Source organism: Sciurus vulgaris (assembly GCF_902686455.1).
Source record: "Sciurus vulgaris genome assembly, chromosome: 15".
NCBI classification, from domain to species: Eukaryota; Metazoa; Chordata; class Mammalia; order Rodentia; family Sciuridae; genus Sciurus; species Sciurus vulgaris.
The window spans coordinates 56,426,933-56,446,929 of record NC_136476.1 but is presented as its reverse complement, the minus strand read 5'-3'; the positions used below and the strand labels follow the sequence as shown (position 1 = coordinate 56,446,929).

At 57.7% G+C, this 19,997-nt stretch overlaps 1 protein-coding gene across 1 annotated transcript in view; it reads left to right on the top strand.

Moving 5' to 3' along the window:
- The first annotated feature begins 264 nt into the window (after positions 1–264).
- Positions 265–19,997, top strand: part of CORO2A (coronin 2A) — a 57,265-nt gene continuing 37,532 nt past the window's right edge. Inside the window, exon 1 of the mRNA XM_079113310.1 lies at positions 265–422. The gene's annotated coding sequence lies outside the window, so the exon portion shown is untranslated. The remainder of the gene's footprint in view (positions 423–19,997) is intronic.

The window sequence follows — 19,997 nt, the reverse complement described above, 5'->3', positions numbered from 1 at the left end:
CGCGGTTACTGCCTCCACTTCGCCAGGGGGGAAACAGACTCCGGGAGGTCAAGTGCCTGGCCCCACGCCACGCAGCGAGAAGACTGCGGGCGGCTCTGACGGTTCCGGCCTCCGCAGGGTCCCGGGCAGCCAGCCCCAAGCACTGTGTCGCGTGCGCGCCGGGGCGCGCGCCTGCTTCGAGCGCGTGCGCGCCCGGAGACCAGTCCCCGGCCAGGAGCGCGGGCCCGCGGCAGGCGAGGGGCGTGGCCTGGTCGGGACCCGCCTCGCCCCGCCCGCCCGGCCCCGCCCGCTGGGCTGCAGGGGAGGCGGCGGGTCTGCGCGCGGGGACTCGGCGGGTGGCGCGGAGCGCGGAGCCGGAGCCGGACGCTGCTGCTGCTGCCGCCGCCGCCGCCACCACCACCACCTGCGCGGCAGTCAGCAAGGTAGGGTGGCCCGCGCCGCTGGCCGGCCGCACCTCCGCCGTCCACGCGCAGGGGCGTCGGGCTGGACGTGCGCGATGCACCTCCGGCTGCAGCCCAGGGAGGGAAGGATGCTGGGCTCGGCTCGCCGCTGGGGACTCGGCGGGACGCGGGGACCAGGCTACTAGCCTCTCGGCGTGACCTTGCACAAAGCCCTGCGCCTCTCCGGGCCTCAGTTTCCCCATCGAGATAGCGGACGCAAGGTGGCCCGCGCCCTGGCGGGCTGTTGGGAGCGGCCGCCCCAAGGTGCGGGTCCCGACGGCTTGCGGCCCGCACGGGCACGGTCTGCACCGCCCGCCGCTCCTCCCCGCCCTCCCGCGGTGAGGCGGCTCGCCCTGGGCGCGGCCAGCCGGTCCCAACAGGCCCCTGTTGTGGCCCGGGTGCCCCACAGAACCCATGTCGTGACCCTTCCTCTCTTGGCTGGATGACTGGGCCTTGGCTTCCCCGCACGGGAAACGGTGGGGGGATAAGACATCCCCAGGTCCCTGTCTCGCCGGCCTGGGAGTGCGGGTGGGGCGGGCAGAGTGCGTGCCAAGACTGGCTTCGTCGTCTGAGGCTGGAGGTGGCCAGACTCAGCCACAGAGCTGCCTGGTCCAGACCCACGCAGACACCCACCTGCCTGTAGGAAATGGTGTAGGATGAACTCCGTGCCCTGACCATCTCCTGGAACCCAGTACTGCCCGGGGCTGACCCGGCCACACCTGGACTCGGGTGACAGCATAAGGAGTGCTGTGTCTGAGTGGGATTGAGGGGGAGAGCTCAGGACAGAGGAGCTGTGGTTCCAGGCCTTCTGGGTGTAGACCTCTGGCATAGTCCCAGCTCCTCTGGAAGGTTTTCCTGCTCTGTTGCACACTCCTGAGGATGGGGAGCTCACTATCTGCAAACTGAGCTGAACTCTGCTTCCCAGTCACTGACCCTCCTGCTGGTCTTGCAAGGGGCCCAAAGACACCATCTGACCCCTCCCTCCTCACCAGGGGCAATGGTCTCAACCCTTAAATCTGCCCACTTCCAGGCTGAACAACCCAGGCCAAGCAGTGTCTGTGGTCAGAGGCAAAAGGAGCAAAGGCAAGAAGAGAGGTCTGAGGTGCCTACTGTGCCCAGCAGACTGTTCTAACCCCCTGTGCATCTGCATCCTGGAGTCTCTTGCACCTCCTGCGGATCTCTTGGAAAGGCTGGAGTGAGGAAAGGAGTCCAAGCCCCTCCAGACCTTTCCAGCTGGCACATGGTCCTCCTCCCCATTTCTCGGATTTCTGAGAAATCAGAAATTTCTAGAAATCAGACTTCTGGTCTTTCCGGTCCCCTTCATGACCTGCCCCTCACCCAGGAGTCTTGAGGCCATAAAAAGGGAGGGGCGCCTGCACAGGTGGTTTGAGGCTGGGTGGGCATTTTTCGGGGGCAGCGGGTTTCCTGGGCTGAAGTGCAGTGATCATGACTTTGCCCGCAGCCTCAGTGGAGCTGGACCCCGGATGAGTGTTATTATCCCCTTGTAAAAGCAGACTAAGTATACATGCCGTCGCAGGAGTCTCGCTCCAACGCAGGGCCTAAGTGCTACCTAGGTCTCCTGTCCTCTCAACACAAGTGTTTATCTGGGCCCCGTTTTCCTGCTCAGCTGGTTCAAGCCATTTTGTCCTGATTTGGTAGCATGGCAGATTCTGATTGTTGAAAAGTCATTCTATACTAATACTTTCTGTTGTTGTTACTAAGGATTGACCCGGGGGCTCTCCACCACCAGGCTACATCCCCAGCCCTTTTTCCTTTTTATTTTGAAACAGGGTCTGGCTAAATTGCCTAGCTGGCCTTGAACTTATGCTCCTCCTGCCTCAGCCTCCAGAGTGGTGGGGCTCACAGGTGTGCACCACCTTACCCAGCTCTCTACTGATACCTTTTAAGTGAACCACGGGAGAGCACACCTGGAGAGAGCTCTAAGAAACCATCTCATTCAACCCCTTTATTTTAAAGATGAGCGTCCCTGTCCCTGGAGCGGAGGTCCTTGGCCAAAGGTCTCACAACAAACCCTCTACTTAGTACAGGGATCCTAATTTCAAGACTAGAGTGGTTTTAAAAAGAAAAAATGTCTCATATAACAAATGAAAGCAGCCTGAATTTTTTTGTGTGAAATTAGCAAAATATAAATGGATAACTGCCAATAAGGCTGTAGAGACTCACCGATGGGTTTTTTTTTTGTTTTTGTTTTTTTTTTGCAGTGCTGGGGATTTGAACCCAGGGCCTTAGTGCATGCAAGGCAGGCACTCTACCAACTGAGCTATCTCCCCAGCCCTGGCGTTTGGTTTTGTAGGGTAATCAGGCAGCCTGTTAAAAAAGCCCATGAAAATGATCCTGCCTGCCCTTTGTTCCTAGGCTTCTACTGCAGGGACTTTACCCTGAGGAAGACACTAGAGAGAGACAGATGTGGCACTCCTACCTGTAAGCAGTTGTCCTGCACTGAAGTCACTCCCCGAATTTCCTCTGAGGCTTCCTAAACATTTCCTTTGAAAAACAGCTTAAAAAGTAGCAAGGCTACAGCTGACCTTACCAGAGTCTGGCTGGCATAGAATCAGTGTCATCCAGGGGAAAAGGCCCTAAGACTAAGCCCACAGACGAGATTCCAGGGTGGGCTCTCCCTTTCCCTGGCTGCTAACCTTGGCTCAGTCCCTTCCTCTCTCTGGACCTCACTTCTCCCATCTGTGCAATGGGTATACACTCAGCAATGGCTGAATCCGGGAGTTAACCTTAGTGAATATCTGTATCAGAGCCTTTTACTAAAGGGAGCAGCGAGCGGTGAGCAGGTGCAACCAAAGACATCTAGCCTCCCTCCCGCATCACTAAGTGGATTCCCTCAAGAGTGGACAGCTACTGCCCCCACCAGGAGTTTCAGCCTTAAACTTACTTTCTCTCTCTTTTTCTTTTGGTACCAGCGATTGAACCCAGGAGTGCTTAACCACTGAGCCACATCTCCAGCCCTTTTTATTCAGAGACAGGGTCTTGCTTAGTTACGTAGGGCTTCCCTAAGTTACTGAGGCTGACTTTGATCCTCCTGCCTCAGCCTCCCGAGCCACTGGGATTACAGGTGTGCCTGGCAGTTTTGCTGCTTTCTAATGGCCAGGACCTGGCTCGGGGTACACCGGGGTGCCGTTCTCAGGAGCAGCCAGGATAATGCAGCCACAAGCCCTGTAGTTTTCCGACTGCAGCGGGCGCAGGAGGAGCCTTGCCGTCCGCCTGCACTGAAGGGCCAGGTGACCTCACTCTGGTAGGCAGACATTTTTCTGGTGTCCCCTGTACCAGGCCGTAAGTGCCCCCTGGGGCCTGCACCGTGCCGGGGGGAGTCTGTTGGGTTAAACCAGTGAAACAGACAATATCTGACCATTTTGACTTACAAAAAAAACAGCAATTTCACTTGGTTCAAGCCTAAGTGGAAAAAGATATAATTAAAGATGTAATGACGGTTCCTTGCTGTAATTGGGAGAGGGCGGGCGGGTGCGGCCGGGACTGGGAAGGTGTGATTACCAGCTGGGGAAAGTCAGGAGGGGTCTGGGGCCTGCCCGGGATCCGTGTGGGACGGTGCTGTCCATTCACTGAGCACCTCTGCCCCTGTCCCAGGCCTTCGCCCCACCCCTGAGCCATTCAGCCCTACTTTCTAAGCACCTCCATTGTGCTAGGAATTTGCTAGGTGCTGGGGGTAGGAGCGAAGGTCTGATGGTAAACAAAACAGCCGAGCAAAGCTCTTCCCTGCAGGAGCCTAAGATCAGATAAGGGAGAACGGAGAACAATGAGTGCACGGGCCTGGGGTGCGTGAGGCGGAGCAGGCGGAGGGCCTGGGGGAATGGAAAGAGGGGTTGCACTGCGGTTTTCAACAGGGTCGGCTGGGGGGCTCTTTGAGAAGGTGCCTTTGGGGCGAAGGCTTACAGGAGTGAGCTGGGCTGATTTGGAGGGGAACAGCTTTCAGGTGGAGGGAATAGCCAGTGCAAAAGCCCTGAGCTAGGAGGAAGGGAGGTGAGGTCAGAGAGGCCCCGGCTCAGATCATGGGAACCCCACCCAATGTACAGCATGGAATCCTACAGGGTTCTGAGGGAGGCACTATTTTTAGCCCTCCTTTTCATTTAAGAAAGCAGGTACAGAGAGGTTCAGTAACTTGCTGAAACTGTCTCACAGAAGCTAGGACTTTGGTCCAGGGCAATGGGGAGCCATGGCAGGCTTTTGAACAAGGCGGGGCATGACCATGCTTGGATGTTAGTGTGATTCCTCTGAGGTCGCTGTGGTCTGGATGTTTGTGTCCCCCTAAAACTCGTGCTAAAATCCTGAGCTCAGGGTGCCAGTGCTAGGAGGTGGGACCTGGGGGAGGTGATTAGTTCACAAAGGTGGAGCCCTCATAATGGGGTTAGTGCCTTTATAAAAGAGGTCCCAGGAGACCCTCACCCCTTCACCACATGAAGGCACGGGAGTCGGCCTCCTTCTGTGACCAGGAGGTAGGCCCTGACCAGACACAGAACCTGTTGTCCTGTCTTGGACTTCCAGCCTCCAGAACCATGAGAAATGCATTTCTGTTGTTTTGCGGCCACCAATTTGTGGCATGTTGTTATAGCAGCCCTCGTGGACTAAGGCAGGAGCAGAGAGAAGGCTCTGGAATAGTCCAGCCCGGAGCAGTGTGGGTGGGCTTGGGTGGTGATCCTGGGGACAGGGGATCTGCTGAATCTGTTCTAGGGGAGCAGCTGGGGAACCCAGGTGGGCTGGGGAGGAGCGGGCAGCCAGGCTGGCCCAGGGCTATCCTCCACCTGAAGTCGAAGATCTTAACCACTAATCCTCATGAAACCTACAGGGTATATACTACTATTTCTTACTGTTCCCTTTTTGAATGGGTGTATTATGTCGTATATGAATTATATCTCAATAAAGTTGATTTATAAAGAAAGTATATTTGATTTTTTTGATGATAAATGACAATACTGGAGAATTTTTAGAAAAAGATAAGAAAGCACAAAATAAATTTCCCATATCTTCTGTCCCCATCCCAGATAATCAGTATAAACACTGAAAGTGTTTTACTTGCGGTCTTTTTTTCCTACTCTTAGCCCCATTTTACAGATGAGGACACTGAGCCCCGGCTGGGTGGCCTGCCCAGGTGCCCACATTTGCCCCCATGTCACCTATCCCTGGTGGCCCAGGATTGTGGCCCAGGTTCTCGCACACTGGGCTTTGTTGACTGCAGGCAAACTTCGGAGGGTCACCTCCCCCACCCACTCCCAGCATCATTTCCCAGGAAGGGACTGTGAGGCCCTGTGGCAGGCGGGGCCTTGCCCAGCACCTGTCACCAGGCAGATGCGGGAGGTCTCAATCCAATAGGAAGAGATCAGGAGCCCAGAACTTGCGCCACCTTGACTGACAGCCCGGTCCATCCTGGCCTCCAGCCCGGGCTTGAGGGGGCTGGCAGCCGGCATGCCCCTGCCCACAGGGAGTGCTAGGGATCCAGGGCAGCCTGGGATTCCTGGCCCCAGAGTCCACCCTCAGCCAGCCCTGGGAGGTGGCCAGGCCGCGGGAAGGGAGTGTCTGGGGCTTTGCCAAGGCCACCAGCCTGCTGGGAGATGTCTCCTGTGCTCTGACTGTGCATTTACTCCTGGCTCCTGTGCTGGCAAACGCCTGGGGCCGCCTGCTACCAGGGATGCGGCGCTGGCTTCCAGCCCCAGCTCAGCCGTGGCCCTGGCCGAGGCCCTCCCTGCCCACTGGCTCTGTGGCATCACAATGCGCCACCGCAGGGGAGTGAGGTGCTGGTCAGCGCCTGGGTGTGGCGCAGGGCAGCGCTCAACAAATGGTCAGTGCCTGTGGCTGTTCCTGAGGCTGCCCCAGGTGTCCTGCTGGGGGACAGCCACCACAGACAGAGCCTCTTGCCCACCTCCCTCCACACCTGGCTGGACCAGGTAGGGCCGGCCAGTGCAAGAGGAGACAGAAATGAACCTCAAGCAGAGGTTTGGAGTCCAAGATTGCAGACAAGAAGGGACACAGTGGAACGGAAGGACCCACCCTGCTACGGAAGGAGGCCCCCCCCTGCCACCAGCCTGCTCCCTTGGCAAGTCCTGTCCCTTCTTTATGCCTCAGTGTGCTCATCCGTAAAATGGGGAGGATACTTCCAGTCTTACTGATCATCGTGATCTTTACCCTGTAACCCACCCCCGAGGTCTTTCTCTGCTCGGGAGTGTGGGTACAGGTAAGCAGGACCCCTCGCCCAGCCTTCGAGGCTCCCTAGGGAGCTGTAGTATGGTAGGGAAGCTCAGCAGCTGTCCTCTAGGAGGGGCATCCAGCCCGGGGCGTGGGGTCAGGAAGGGTCCCTGCAGGACGCAATGCCTGGGGTTGTTTGTGGGATTTGTAGGCACACCTACGAAGGGGAGGAAAACAAGGACGGACATTGGGTACATCGCATCCCACCCCTCTGACCTTCAGTCTCTTCCTCTATAAAATGGGGATAATGAATACCCGCTCTGCCTAATTTATCCGGTTGTGGTAGGGCTCAAAACTGGATAAAGGGCATGGCAGCATTTCATGAACTGTAAAATGCCGAGCACCTGTGCATCGCTATGGTTTCTGGAGCCCTTGAGGATGCGGGGAGGGAAGCACCAGGCCAGCTTCCGGGGTGGGGGGATCTTCCGATCTGTTGACACTCAGATTTGACAGGGACAGACAGCCACCTCTAACCTCACACCCCTTGATTTAAGCGCTCCAGGGTATTTCTGAGCTGGGGTGTGGCTTTGCTGCAAGGGGACCAGGATGAGATCCAATCACAGATCGCCGATCTGCTGGGGCAGCGGGCAGTGTTAATAGACACCCTCCAGGCCTGAAGCCCTGCATCCCCGGGCTGTGGGCAGGCCTCGGGGACCTGAGTGGGACCTGACTGAAGGGGGCGGTGGGGTCGGGTCAGGTGAAGGCAGGGAGCATGTGGTGGGGGTGGTGGGTGATCAGGGGCCTAAGGAGAGGTCCCAGATATCAGGCTAAGTGGAAAAGCAAGGAAAAGCGCAGTCCGCGTGGCGGGAGCCTGTTTGGGTTCAAATGAGAAAAGAACCTCCCCACGCACGTGTGAGCGTAGAGAAAGCGCTTGGCTGGGAGGCGGCTGTCAGCGGCGTTTTCACTGCAGTCCTTACTGTGTTGTGGGATTTCGAGGCGCAGTAGACACTATTTCTGCAAAGAATGTGGCGCAGGGTATACAGGTGACGTAGGTCACAGGCAGCTGCATGGTGGCTGGCTTGGGTCTCAGGCCAGCCTGGTCGCCAGGCCAGAGGGGAAGGAGGCAGGCACAGAGGGAGGACGGGGCAAGGCCCAGATGGCGTCCTCAGTGCCAGCCTTTCAGAACGTTGGGAGCAGAGTCCAGGGATGGCTTGAAGGAGCCACCCTGGAGGAGAGGTCTCGGGGCTCCCCGGGGATGGGTTCTAGCCTCCTCTTGCAGCAGCATTTGGGGTTTAGGTGGGCTACACACACGGCCTTGTAAGAGTGCCCAGCCAGGACCCTCAGCATCCTGGGAGCACAGGGTCGAAGCAAGAAGGCCAGTGTCTTGCTGGAGTTGGGGCCGCCCTCCGCGTGGGACTGGGGCAGATCCAGGTGGGCGCAGGCTGGGGAGGGGCCCCAGCCTTTGGATTCTGTGGTGCCTCAGGGCCCCGGGTGATGTGCAGGGCACGTCCTGGGGCTTAGATCCCCGGGGCCCTCACACCCCATCCAGCCTCCGAGGAGGAAATAAAGAAGCCAGGCTGCTGCCACAGTCCATGGAAGGCCGGGTTCTGGCCATGACTTTATAATCCATTAAGAAGGGAAAGCAGCAGACAGATTGTAAATCACATCCCATTTTTCAGAGACTCCAGATGTGAAAGCTGCGGTTTGGAGTCCTGTGACGTGTGGCAGGCCCACCTGGACACTCAGGTGACTGCCCCACCTGGACACTCAGGTGACTCCCCTGCCTTATCCCACAGCGGCCTCCTGGTTGGAGACCTTGTTCTCTTTTTATAAGTGTGCAAGCAGGGGCCCAGAGAGGGTAAATGGTTTTTCAAAGGGTCACACAGCCCACAAGAGGCCAGGCTGGGCTTTGAACCCGTTCTCACTAGATTCCACCTCTACTTCCCCATCTGACCTCACCCACCCCCAAAAAACAAAATTGCTTGTGTTTTGGCTGTTGGAAAGAAAAGACGCTCACACTGCAGAGCAGACGTGTGCCCGTTCAGAAATGCTCTGGTGAGCGGCAGGTCTGTGTGCCCGAGGGGGCCTGAGGAGGGCGGGTGCATGAGCTCATCAGCGCTCCCAGCCGCTTGTTGTGGGCACTCCCCGGAGTGGCTTGGCCTCTGGCCTGCCCTGGAGAAAGTCCCCAGAGATCTACCCCATACATGTTACCCTGGAACCTCACCCAGACTGGCCCATTCATTCATTCATTCCCCAAAACACTATCTTTCCATTTGACTTTTTGAATGAGACCTTTGTACATGCATTGATCCCTTTCTGCATGTGAAGTACACACCCCCGTGCCAGAGGTACAGAGCAGAGCAGAGCAGCCCCGCTTCGCGGGCTCACAGGCCAGAGGGGACTTGGACAGGAATCGTCTCCCCACAAGGAGCAGAGAGGGAGTGAAGAGGGAGTGCAGAATAGATGCTTAGCCCAGGGTCAGAAGAGAAGGCTGTCCTAAGGAAGAAACTGTTGAGCTGAGCTCCGAAGGATGAGCAAGGAGTGAGCAGGTGAGGGCGAGGAGTGGGGCACCCTGGATAGAGTAAACAGCCTGTGCAAAGGCCCTGAGGCTGGAGGAAATGAACCTTCGAGGAATTAAAAGCCCCATGTGTCTGTAGCTCAGATCCCTGGGCAACAGGCCAGCCTGGAGAAGTAGAGCCCTGGCCAGGAAGTGGTTTGCTCAGATTTTCATATTTTGAAAATATCTGGGGCAAGAGACTTAATGACTGAGACTGAGTGACCAAATAAGAGGACGTGGCCCCAGCAGCAGGGCTGGAGCTGGGTGGGTGGTCTGAAGAGTGGGAGGATAGGATTAGGGACAGGCTGGCTTTGGGCACAAAGAGAGGGGCCACGTGGCACCCATGGATCCCAGCTGTCTGCAGGGCTCTTCACAGGCCTGACTTGCAGAGGGCGGCAGGTAGGGGAAGAGCCGCCGCCTCGGCAGATCCTCCCACCCTGAGTGGAGTTTGGTTCTGGCCCCCCACCCGAGCTCAGATACCCTCGCTCACCCAGCTTTGGGGTCTGAGGTGGAACACAGTGTGGAGAAAGGTCTGGGTGTTGGTGAGAGCAAACTGACACAAGAAGTGGGCACCGCCAGCAAGTGGGCGTCCCCTGGCCCAACACCCTCTCAGACCTGGCCTCGGAGACAGCCGGAGCCCTGCAGGGTGGGGGAGTCAGGCTGCCCTCAGGGACAGTTGTGCTGGAGGGTCCCGGGGCCCTGTGTTACGGATCTGTCCTGGATGATGATAAAGGGCTCATCCATCTCCAGGTGACAGGAGGCTGGAGGTGGGCGCGGTGTGCACAGGTCAGCGGGGGTGGGGGGCTCTGGAAGCAGGTGCAGCATGTTTACATCAGGGTGGAGCCGAGACAGGGGAGGGCCTGGGCAAGGGAAGGAAGCCATGTCTTTCCAGAAGTGAAACTCCGGCCCAAGAGGCTGCAGGACTTGTCTGAGACCACACAACCTCCTATGGTGTCTGTGCTGTGGGTTCCTTCCCTGAATTTTCCTTTAAAGACAGAAACGAGAGGCCACAGCCTGGGGGTCAGGAGGCCTGGGGGAGAGTTGTGGAGTGAGGGGTAGGCAGGCAGGTGGGCCTGAGGGCTTCCTGGAAGAGGGAGCATCGCCCTCACCTGAGCCTTAGGCGCGCCCAGCTCTGGAGGAGTCACTGCGAGGACTGGACGGGGAGGCGCACGGAGCCCGTTTGTGGTGTGATGAGTGTACAGGCCGACGCAGCCCCACCTAAGGGGACAGGGCCTGCGCCGGCAGACCCGAGGGCAGGAGAGAGGACAGGCTGCCCTGGCAGGCAGCAGTACTATGCTTCTTTGTTATTTATTTTTGATGCTAGGGGTTGAACCTCAGGGCCTCTCACATGCTAAGCACACTCTGCACCACTGAGTCTCACCCCTGGCCCCTGGAGGGAACCTTTCTCGCTAATGGCGCGGATTGCGGATACCTCATAATAATGGAAAGTCAGATCTGTCAGTTTTGTTATTGATTTGAAGTTCTCTGTAGAAAGGCAGAGAACCCAGGCTGACTGCTCGCCTCTCTGCTTCCCTTCCTCCCCTGCCCAGCCCTTCCTCACATCCTCGGGGGCCTCATCTTGGCTTTGAATGCCTGACGGAGGTGCTGTGGAAGGTTCTGGAACAGAACAGATGAATGCTGCCTTTTTTTTTTTTTTTTTTGGCAGTACTGGGATTGAACCCAGGGGCCCTCTATCACTGAGTCGCATCCCCAATCCTTTTTAGTTTTTATGTCGAGACAAGGTCTCACTAAGTAAATTGCCCAGGCTGGCCTTGAACTTGCCATCCTCCTGCCTCAGCCTCCTGAGTCTCTGGGATCACAGGCGCGTGTCTCCGTGCCTGGCATGGATGCTGCCATCTGACAGAAGTGGGGGCTTAGCCTGGAGGAATCAGGGGGAAACTGGAGAAGGGGCGGGTTAGAGCCGGGGTTGTCAGCCTTGGAGACAGGAAGAGGATTTCAGGCTGCTGCTTTGTGAGGCCCAGGGCCACATCCTCAGCTCCACACCACCTTGCCAGGCCCGGGTTGGCACACGCTGGGACCCCTGAGCTGCATGGGCTCTGAGTCCTGTAGGGTCCACTATTCCTTAGGTCCTAGGAGCACTGATACCCAGGTCTCAGACCCCCAAGCAGAAGCTTCCAGGGTGTAAGGAAGGGTTATTTCCAGACCCCATATGTCACTGGGACCTGAGGGTGCACCAGAGCAGCCCAGGAGCTGGGTTTGATTCATCCCAATTTGCAGGTGAGGAAGCGGAGGCTTCACAGAGAGCCAGAGTGAGAGGCATCGAGAGAACAGTTGGGGGCTGGTCCACGGCCAGGACCCAGGGGCAGCCTGTTTTTGCATCTAGAACTTTCGTTTGTTTGGTTTCGGTACCGGGGATTGAGCCCAGGGGTGCTTAACCACTGAGCCACATCCCACCTCTCCTATTTTATTTAGAGACAGGGCCTCACCGGGTTGCTTAGGGCCTCGCTAAGTTGCCAAGGCTGGCTGTAAACTCGTGATCCTCCTGCCTCAGCATCCCAAGCTGCTGGGATTACAGGTGTGCACCACCGCACCCAGCCCAGCATAGACCAGCCAGGTGGCCGTGGACACATGGCGCCCTTCTGGGGTTCCTACCCGTGAAGTGAGGGTGGACTGCTTGCTGTCCGTCCACTGCAACTTGAACATTCCCACTCTGTCTATTCCCGAATTCCCAGTGTGAGGTGGGCACAGTGCTCTCTGGGGTACAGGCACAATGTGACCCCCACAAACCAGAAAAGACTTCCTTGTCACTCTGGTTGGTCAGGTGTGGGTACACTGACGCCCCCCAGTGAGAGATCAGGCAGCCATATCTCAGCTGGTCCAGAAGTCTCTGGGAAGAAGGGGAGACACTCTAAGAAAAGGGGTGACGGGGACTCCCTGCCTCCGCCACGGGTTATCCCAATTAAGTAGCCTGGTTCCTGCATCCAGGGGAGCCCAGGCTAACCAGCCCAGGTGGGCTCTACAGGTTAATTGGCCCCTTGCGACCATCCTGCACACAATGGGCAGCCTGCTGAAAACCCGCGGGTTGCTGGTCCCCACGGTGCTGGCTCCGTGGACGGGGATGCAGGAGAGTTGACACTGGTTCTCCTGCTGGATTGCTTCACTGGCCACCCGAGAGGAGAAGAGTGAAGAGAAGGCAGCCTGAGACTGCGTCTTTTGGGGGGCTGGGGGGCGCTCCTTGAAGGACAGGTTGAGAGCCACCTGGATGACGGTGCGTCTCGCCTGTGTCTTGAGGCTGCTGGTGGGGTCGCATGTAGGTCATGGAAGATAATGTGGGGCCAGGGAGGGACACCCAGTTCTTTATTTCCCTTTGGAGGGAGTAAATGATCAAAAAAGTGGAGGGCCCCCCGCTCTGAGCTTCTGGCTTCTTCTTTGCTGCTGTTACCACCGTGACCGAGGTCCAGCTTGGTTCCGGTGGGTGTGCCTTCTCCCCGGGTCCAGCAGAGGACTGGGAAGCAGAATAGACCTGGGTCTTGTCCCTCCTGACCCTCAGGAGCCGTCCAGCCCAAGCCACTCTCCGGGAGACAGTTCACCGTTCCCAGGTGTGAGGCTCGGGAGGCTGGGCGGGGCGAGGGACCCCAACCTCACGGTTGGAGGCCTGCCTTCTCTTTCTGGCCACCCTTGGAATGTGTCCCTCCACAAACCAGTTTCCACAGTTCAGCAACACAGATAAGGAACAGAATATTTGGTACGGAATCCAGGCAAAGATGAAAGGAAACCTTGTTCCCTGTCTGGAAGGCCCCGGGACTCCAGGCGGGACACCTGCATCTTGTTCCAGGGTCTGCCCTGGGCACGTGACTCAGTTTCCCCTCCTGCACCACCGTCTCTTGGCGTCTGGTGTCCTTTGGGGCCCCGGCTCTGCTGAGGGCTTGAGGACGGTGGGCGTGGAACCCGACGGAGATGGGAAGCGGAGTCCCATCCTGCGGCAGAGCCGTGCTGGGAACCCAAGGCCAGGGTCAGGTCTGCAAGGCTGTTTCGGGGCAGGAGCAACCCAGGTGGCTGAGAGCTGAGGCCGGGACGAGACTGGAAGGGGAAGAAGTTGGGCCTCCGGGCCCTTCCTCCCCGGAAGGGGTGAGTCCCGGTCACCAGCCAGACTCTGACTATTGAGATGGAAAGGGGGCGGGGGTTGGGCGGGGCCCCCCTGGGTCCCCCCGGGTCCCTGGCCCCGGCAGCTCTGGGGTATGGAATCGGGTTTGCGCTCCCAGATAGTTTGAGAGAGAAGACGAGCGGGTCTGACTGAAAATGGGGTTCCAGAAGGCTGGGGACCCCGGGTGCTGCGTCAGCACGGAGGGCCGCTGCGCCCGGGCTTTCTCTGCCCCGGGTTAAGGGGGCGCTGGTGGCTCCCCACCCCCATCTTCGGGCCTTTGGGGCGGAGCGCTGCTTCCGTGGGACTGAGGGAGCGGGGGGCGCTGCCCGTGTAGCCCTGCTGGGAGCCGGGCTGCTCCGCTAAGTGTCCCTTCCGCCCTGAGTACAGGCGGGTAGCTTCGGGCAGGCCTGGCTCGCCGTGGGCACCCAGGGGAGTCACCATCACGTCCGTGTTTTGAATTTCGTTATTTACCAGGTATGCAGCTGGAGCTGCCCTGTGCCAGGCAGGGTTCCAGCGCTCGGCAGATGTTCACTCATTTCCTGTCGCCGTCCCCAAGTGCACAGAGGAGAAAACCCAAGGGTCTGCAGGTGTGTGAGCCCAGCAGGGAGGCCCCAGCCAGGTTCCTCAGCATTTCCAGGTGTCTCTCCCTCCGTGGGGTCACACCGTGTCCTAAATCGAACTAGCATTTGGCCTGCATTGTCCCTGGAGCCACCCTGCAGCCTCAGGAGGCTCCCATTCCATAGACTGGGGGACCTGGGGTCCCAGAAAGGGATACTGACTTGTGCAGGGTCACACAGCAAGTCGGGGCAGAGGTGACGGGAGCTGGACCCCTTCTTTCACCAAGAGGGAAGTCGGTGGCCACCCCGCTGCCTGGGTCTGCCGGAAGGTCACCCAGGCATGTCCTGAGAGGGAGGCACCTCCCCTCCCAGGTCCTCCAACAGCCCAGAGTACTTGGGTGGGGGAGTAAGCAGTCAGGGGCCCCGTCTCTACATAAAACATGAAAAAGGGCAGGGAGTGCGGCTCAGTGGTCAAGTGCCACGCCAGGGACCAAGTCTAAGGTCAGGGCCAGGAAGGGGTGAAGAGTGGGAGCCCCCTAGGGAAGCAGGGGAAGGAGGGCCACGCTGCTGCCGCCTAGGACAGGAGAGCTGTGCCAGCACCTGGGCACTCTGCCACCTGCCTGCCTGCCTGTGTGTCTGTCTTCTTCCCTTCCTCTCTCCCTTCCTCTCAGCTCCCTTCCTCTTCTCTCCTCCCCTCCTCTTTTCCTTTCCTGTACCAGGGATTGAGCCCAGGAGTGCTCTACCACTGAGCCACATCCCCAGCCCTTTTTATTTTTATTTTGAGACAGGGTCTCACTAAGTTGCTGTCACTGGCCTCCAACTTGTGATCCTCCTGCCTCAGCCTCCTGAGTCACTGGGATTACATGTGTGGGGCACCAAGCCCCGCTGCCTCTTTTCTTTTTAAAAGAATTTTTTATCGTGGTGAAATATACATAACAATTTAGCATTTTAGATCAGGTGAGGTGCTCGCACCTGTAATCCCAGTGACTGGGCGGGAGGCTGAGGCAAGTTCAAGGCCAGCTTCAGCAACTTAGTGAGACCCTGTTTCAAAATCAAAATTAAAAAGCGGGGTGTGGTGATGCACTCCTGTAATCCCAGCACCTTGGGAGGCTGGAGCAGGAGAATCACAAGATAGAGGCCAGTGTCAGCAACTTAGCCAGGACCTACGACTTAGCAAGACCCTGTCTCAAAATAAAAAACAGAAAGGGCTGGGGATGAGGCTCAGTGGTTAAGCACCCCTGGGCTCAATCCTTGGTACCAAAAAACAAACTAACTAAAAAGGGCTGGTGGTTGGGCCTAGTGGTAGCATGCCTCTGGGTTCAATCACCAGTACTAAAAAAATAAAATAAAAAATAAATAAGTTCACCAGTTTAGTGGCATAAAGCCCTGCACATGGTTGTGCATCCATCACCACCATGACTTTTGTATGTTAATGAGGAATTTGTGCTAGTGCTAAAATATGCAAAAAAGGACCAGGTCTAGGAGACACACAGCTCTCCCCAGACCAGGTGTGGCACAAAGGTGTCTTCAATGAATAGATTCATCAAGTCGTCTCACCTCCCCTACAAGATAGGTTCGATTATTGACCACATTTACAGATGGGTCAACTGAGGCACAGAAAGGTTTAGTAAAGATACAGCTCTGGAGGCTGAGGCAGGAGGATTGAGTTCAAAGCCAGCCTCAGCAACTCAGTGGGAACTTGTCTGCAAATAAAATATTAAAAAGGGTTGGGGATGTGGCTCAGTGGTTAAGCACCTTTAGGTTCAATCTCCAGTACCAAAAAAAAAAAAAAAAAAAAAAATACTCAGTGTCAGACCCAGTGGTGTACACCTGTAATCCCAGCTACTCAGGAAGCTGAGGCAGGGGGATTGCAAGTTGGAGGCCAGCCTGGGCAACTTAGTATAGACCCTGTCTCAAAATAGAATAAATAAGAGCTGGAGGTGTAGCTCACTGGTAGAGCACTTGCCTAGCATGTCGAGACCCTGGGTTCAATTACCAGTGCCAGAAAAAAGATACTCTGATACTCAGATCCTTCATTGGCTCTGGAACTTACTGTTTGCTACCGTTTATTGAGAACTTACTATGTGGAAGGGCTGGGGCTCTAAGCTCCTTGTGCCCAGACCTCTAGGTGAGTCTGGATCTGTAGCCCGGTCTCTGTGAAGCCCAGGTTTTAGGCACCTGCCTGCTGTTCACCCTGGAGATGCCCATCTCCTGCTGGAAGGGCTGCAGAGCTCTGGAGAAGGAGGACTGGACGGACAGCCAGCTCTTGAGTGCAGGCCTGTGAGCAGGCAGTTTAGATACTAGGAGAATATTTGAAAGAAAGCAAGCCAAAATCAGCCCGAGGGCCCCCCAGTCAGCAGGCGGTTGTGTAGTCCCGAGTATCTGGAGTCTGGACAGTGGGGTCCAGCTGATCACAGGTTGCATAACCTCAGAAAAGTGACTCCACTCCTCTGGGGTCATGTCTTGAGCCGCGTCTGTGAAATGGGGATAAGGCTCCTCTCCCCAGGGTGGTTGTGAGGAGTCAACTGAGCCGTGAACAGAAAGGACTGTGCAAATCACAAGCAGGGCTGAAAAGCAGTGGCCCCCTGGGAGTGGTCCCGGGACCTGCTGCTTGCTGGACACCTGGGAACTTGCTGGAAACCCAGATCCTCAGACCCTGCCCAGACCTGCTGAACCAGAAGCTGTAGGGTGGTGTCTGATGAGGCAGGTGGTAATCAGCCGTCCAGAGGTCTCTGACCTTCTCAGACCCGATGCTGTAAAGCATTAGCAGACACATAGTGAGGGGCCATCATCTGTCCCAGCGGCCGGTCTTGGGGCAGTCTTCCTGCAGGGTGTGGGGGCCCCGGCACCTCTCCTCTACTCCTATCCCCATAACCCCTGGCTTCTGGCACTTAAAGTTTTAGGAGAATCATCATGAGCCATTGTGCTCCCTGGCCTGCAGGCTTGGCCTGAGCCAGAGGTTTGGGTGGGCGGGGAAAGCTGGCGACTGGAAGATGTCTCCCAGGGATTGATTAAGGTTGAGCAGCGGCATTTATCTCCATGGTAATAAGCAGGTGAAAGAGGCAGAAGAGAATTTCCCATCATCCTCCTGTGTGGGCTGGCCCGGGAGATGGGGTGTTGCCTGTCTGGCATCCACAGGAGCGCGCAGGCCCTCAGTCCTGTCTGGGGACTCCAGTCCCGGCAGGCACACTCCTGCTCTCCAGAGGCCAGCCAAGGAAGCCTTCAGAATCCTCCTCCTCCTCCCCCTCCTCCTCCTTCTCCTCCCAGTGCTCCCGAGCACCTCCGGCCAGTCAGAGCCAGGCCCCAAATAAAACCCACCTGTCATCTCTTCCTTAGATCCCAGCCCAAAACTGAAGGAATAAAATCTTCCCTGGGCTCCTAAATGGCAAGGGCTGAACCCGCGTCCGCACTGACCATGTTGCATCCCGTGTTCTGAACTCTGAGGACTCCGGCTATCTCAGGTGCCAGCTCCTCGACTGGCATTCAAAGCCCCTGCCCAGCCCCCTGTCTTGCTGCGACCCTCGCCCTGATGCCCAGCTTGCCACCCTTGCCCCATACTGCAAGCCCCTCGCCATGTCGGCACACCACCAATGGCCAGACAGACACCCTGGCTTCACTACTGGGCTCGCTCCACTCAGCCTTTAAGGCTTCCTCAAACATGCCCGGCCAGGGGTCCCCAGTGACCCCCAGGTTTCCTTCCCCTGCACAGATTCCAGCTCTGGTGGCTTAGCCCTGTTGGCCCTGCACTAAGCACGGGGTCCCTGCTGGCCTCTGCTGTTCTCTGGATACCCTTGATTTCACCCCGTCTGGGTTGTCCTTGTCTCTGCCCCACAGTGCCCAGCATGGTGCCAGACTCAGGGCTCCAGTGAGGCTGGGGCGGCGGGGGGACTGACTCTGGGCTGCCAGTCCCTGAAACAGGCAGAGTGGGGGCTGATGTGTGGGTGCACCCAAGGCTGGAGCTGCAGGGCCTTAGCCCGTCCTGTTGCCCCTGGGGACCTGAGCTAGGTGCTCTCCCTCTTTGGACCTCAGTGCCTCTCCCTGTTCAGAGACAGGCCTGAGCCCTCTGTCCCAGGGAGTGGACAGGGAGCAGGAAGTGCAGCCTCCAGGTTGTCAGCTTCCTGGAGGAGCCCTGGGAAACCCCGCCCCGCCCCCGTGACCCTTGTTGCTCGAAACTCCCAGATAAAGAGCTTGTGGGGCAATAAACCTGCACGGCTCTTGGGTCAGAGCTTCATGTGGGGAATGAACAGGGAGAACTGCTGTGCTGGGTCTCCAGAAGGCCAGCAGGAAGGGGACCATCCCTCCAGGGGCAGGAACAACTGGCAGGTGGACAACTCTGCTGCCCCAGTGGGTCTCAGGAGGGTCTGGCCCGTGCAGGCTGCACATCATCATCCTAACAGGTGGGCAGGGGTATTACCAATGTATGGATGGGAAACCAGAGAGGGCGTGAAATTTGCCCAAGGTCACAGGGCAAATTGGTGCCAGAATTAGGATACTCCAAGCTGCCGGGACCCTGGTTTTCAGTGCCCAGGGGAGGGTTTGGGAGAGGTGGGTGGTGAGTGAGAGATCCAGCCGGGGCAAGCTGGCCTCCTGCGACCCCGGAGTCTGTCTGTGGGAGAACAGAGTGGGTTTTGTCCTCGGGGTGGGAGGGTAGGTGGAGGAAGCGGGAAAGGAGCAGCCAGACACGTGTGAGGTATCTTGCTACGTTATCTCACTTACTCCCCCAGACCCTCAGGGAGATACCAGGCCCCCTTTTAAGATGCACATGCTGAGAGACAAATGGGGGTCAACGGACTTGAACCTGGGGCTTCCCTCCTGCCCTGGGCCACATCCCTGAATCTGAGGGTGGGCCTTCGTGGGGCGGAGAGGCCCCTGGAGGTGGAGGAGAGAAAGGAGCACCCAAGGAGCCCACCAAGTGCCAACCAAGGGCTTGGCCTGCGGGGTTCCAGCAGGGAGAGGCGCGTGGGGCAGTGGGGCTCCTGGGAAGCTTGGTGACTGGCGGGCATGTGGAGAGGACGGGGAGGGGGAGGGGCAGCCAGGCCTCCAGACCCCGCTCAGCAAGCGCTTTACTCTGAACCTGGGCAGGGGACAAGATAGGAGGCCTGGGGGTGGTGGGGGACAAGCAGAGTCTCCAGGAGAGCCGGCCACTCAGACCTCTGCTTGAGGGGAGGTGGGGGGCGGGGACCAGCCAGCCTCAGAGCAGGTCATCCCGAGGTGCCAGCCCCGGGCCACTGGCTCTGGACAGTGTCAGACGTCAGGAGGAGGCCGCCAGGCCTAATCTCATCAGGGGGAGGCCTGCGCTTGGCGGCTTCCTGACCAGGTCTGTATTTACCGTGGGCCTGCAGGGAGGCATCTGTGCTGGACCAGAGGAGGCAGGCGGGTGGAGGGGCGGGAGGCTGGCAGAGGCCCAGCCGCCTGGAGACAGGACTGGTGTCCTTTGCGGGCTGCAGGAAGGCTCTGCCTATATCGTGACGTTTGAGGCAGTGGAGGGTCCTGGGCAGCTCTCCCTGGCCCCTGCCCGGGCTGTGCTAACAGAGAAGCCAGAGGGCTTCCCTACCCCAGCCCCAACTCAGGTCAGAGCAGGGCACGGCAGAGCAGCCTGGTCCTCCAGATTCTCCGTCTCCTTTTTGTACCAGGGATTGAACCCAGGGGTACTAACCACTGAGCCACATCCACAGCCCTTTTGTTTTATTTTATTTTTATTTAGAAACAGGGTCCACTAAGTTGCTTAGGGCCTCACTAAATTGCTGAGGCTGGCTTTGAACTCGCGATCCTCCTGCCTCAGCCTCCTGAGCCTCTGGCGTGTGCCACCACATGCTTGGCCCTTTGAGTACTTGATCGGCAGGGATAGTTAGCTCTCCGCCTGTGTGTCTGTTCCTCACTGCGTGGTGAGTCCTGGGGCCAAAGCAGTGGTGAGCTGCCTCGTACTTCTGATTTGGGATTTTTTACTCTGATCCCCCAAATGTTGGGCCATTAGCACGAAACCCTACCTGTCATGTCCTAAATCCAGTCTGAGCATCCTGCTACCACTGGGACCACAAGCAGTCTTGCTGGCTAACATACGTTGATACGTTGAGCACTAAGTATGCACCAAGCATCCCCCCTTATTTAATTGCCTGGGGGAGAGTGGAGGCCTGACTGGACAGCTGGCCCTCACGTTCCAGCTGTGTGATGGT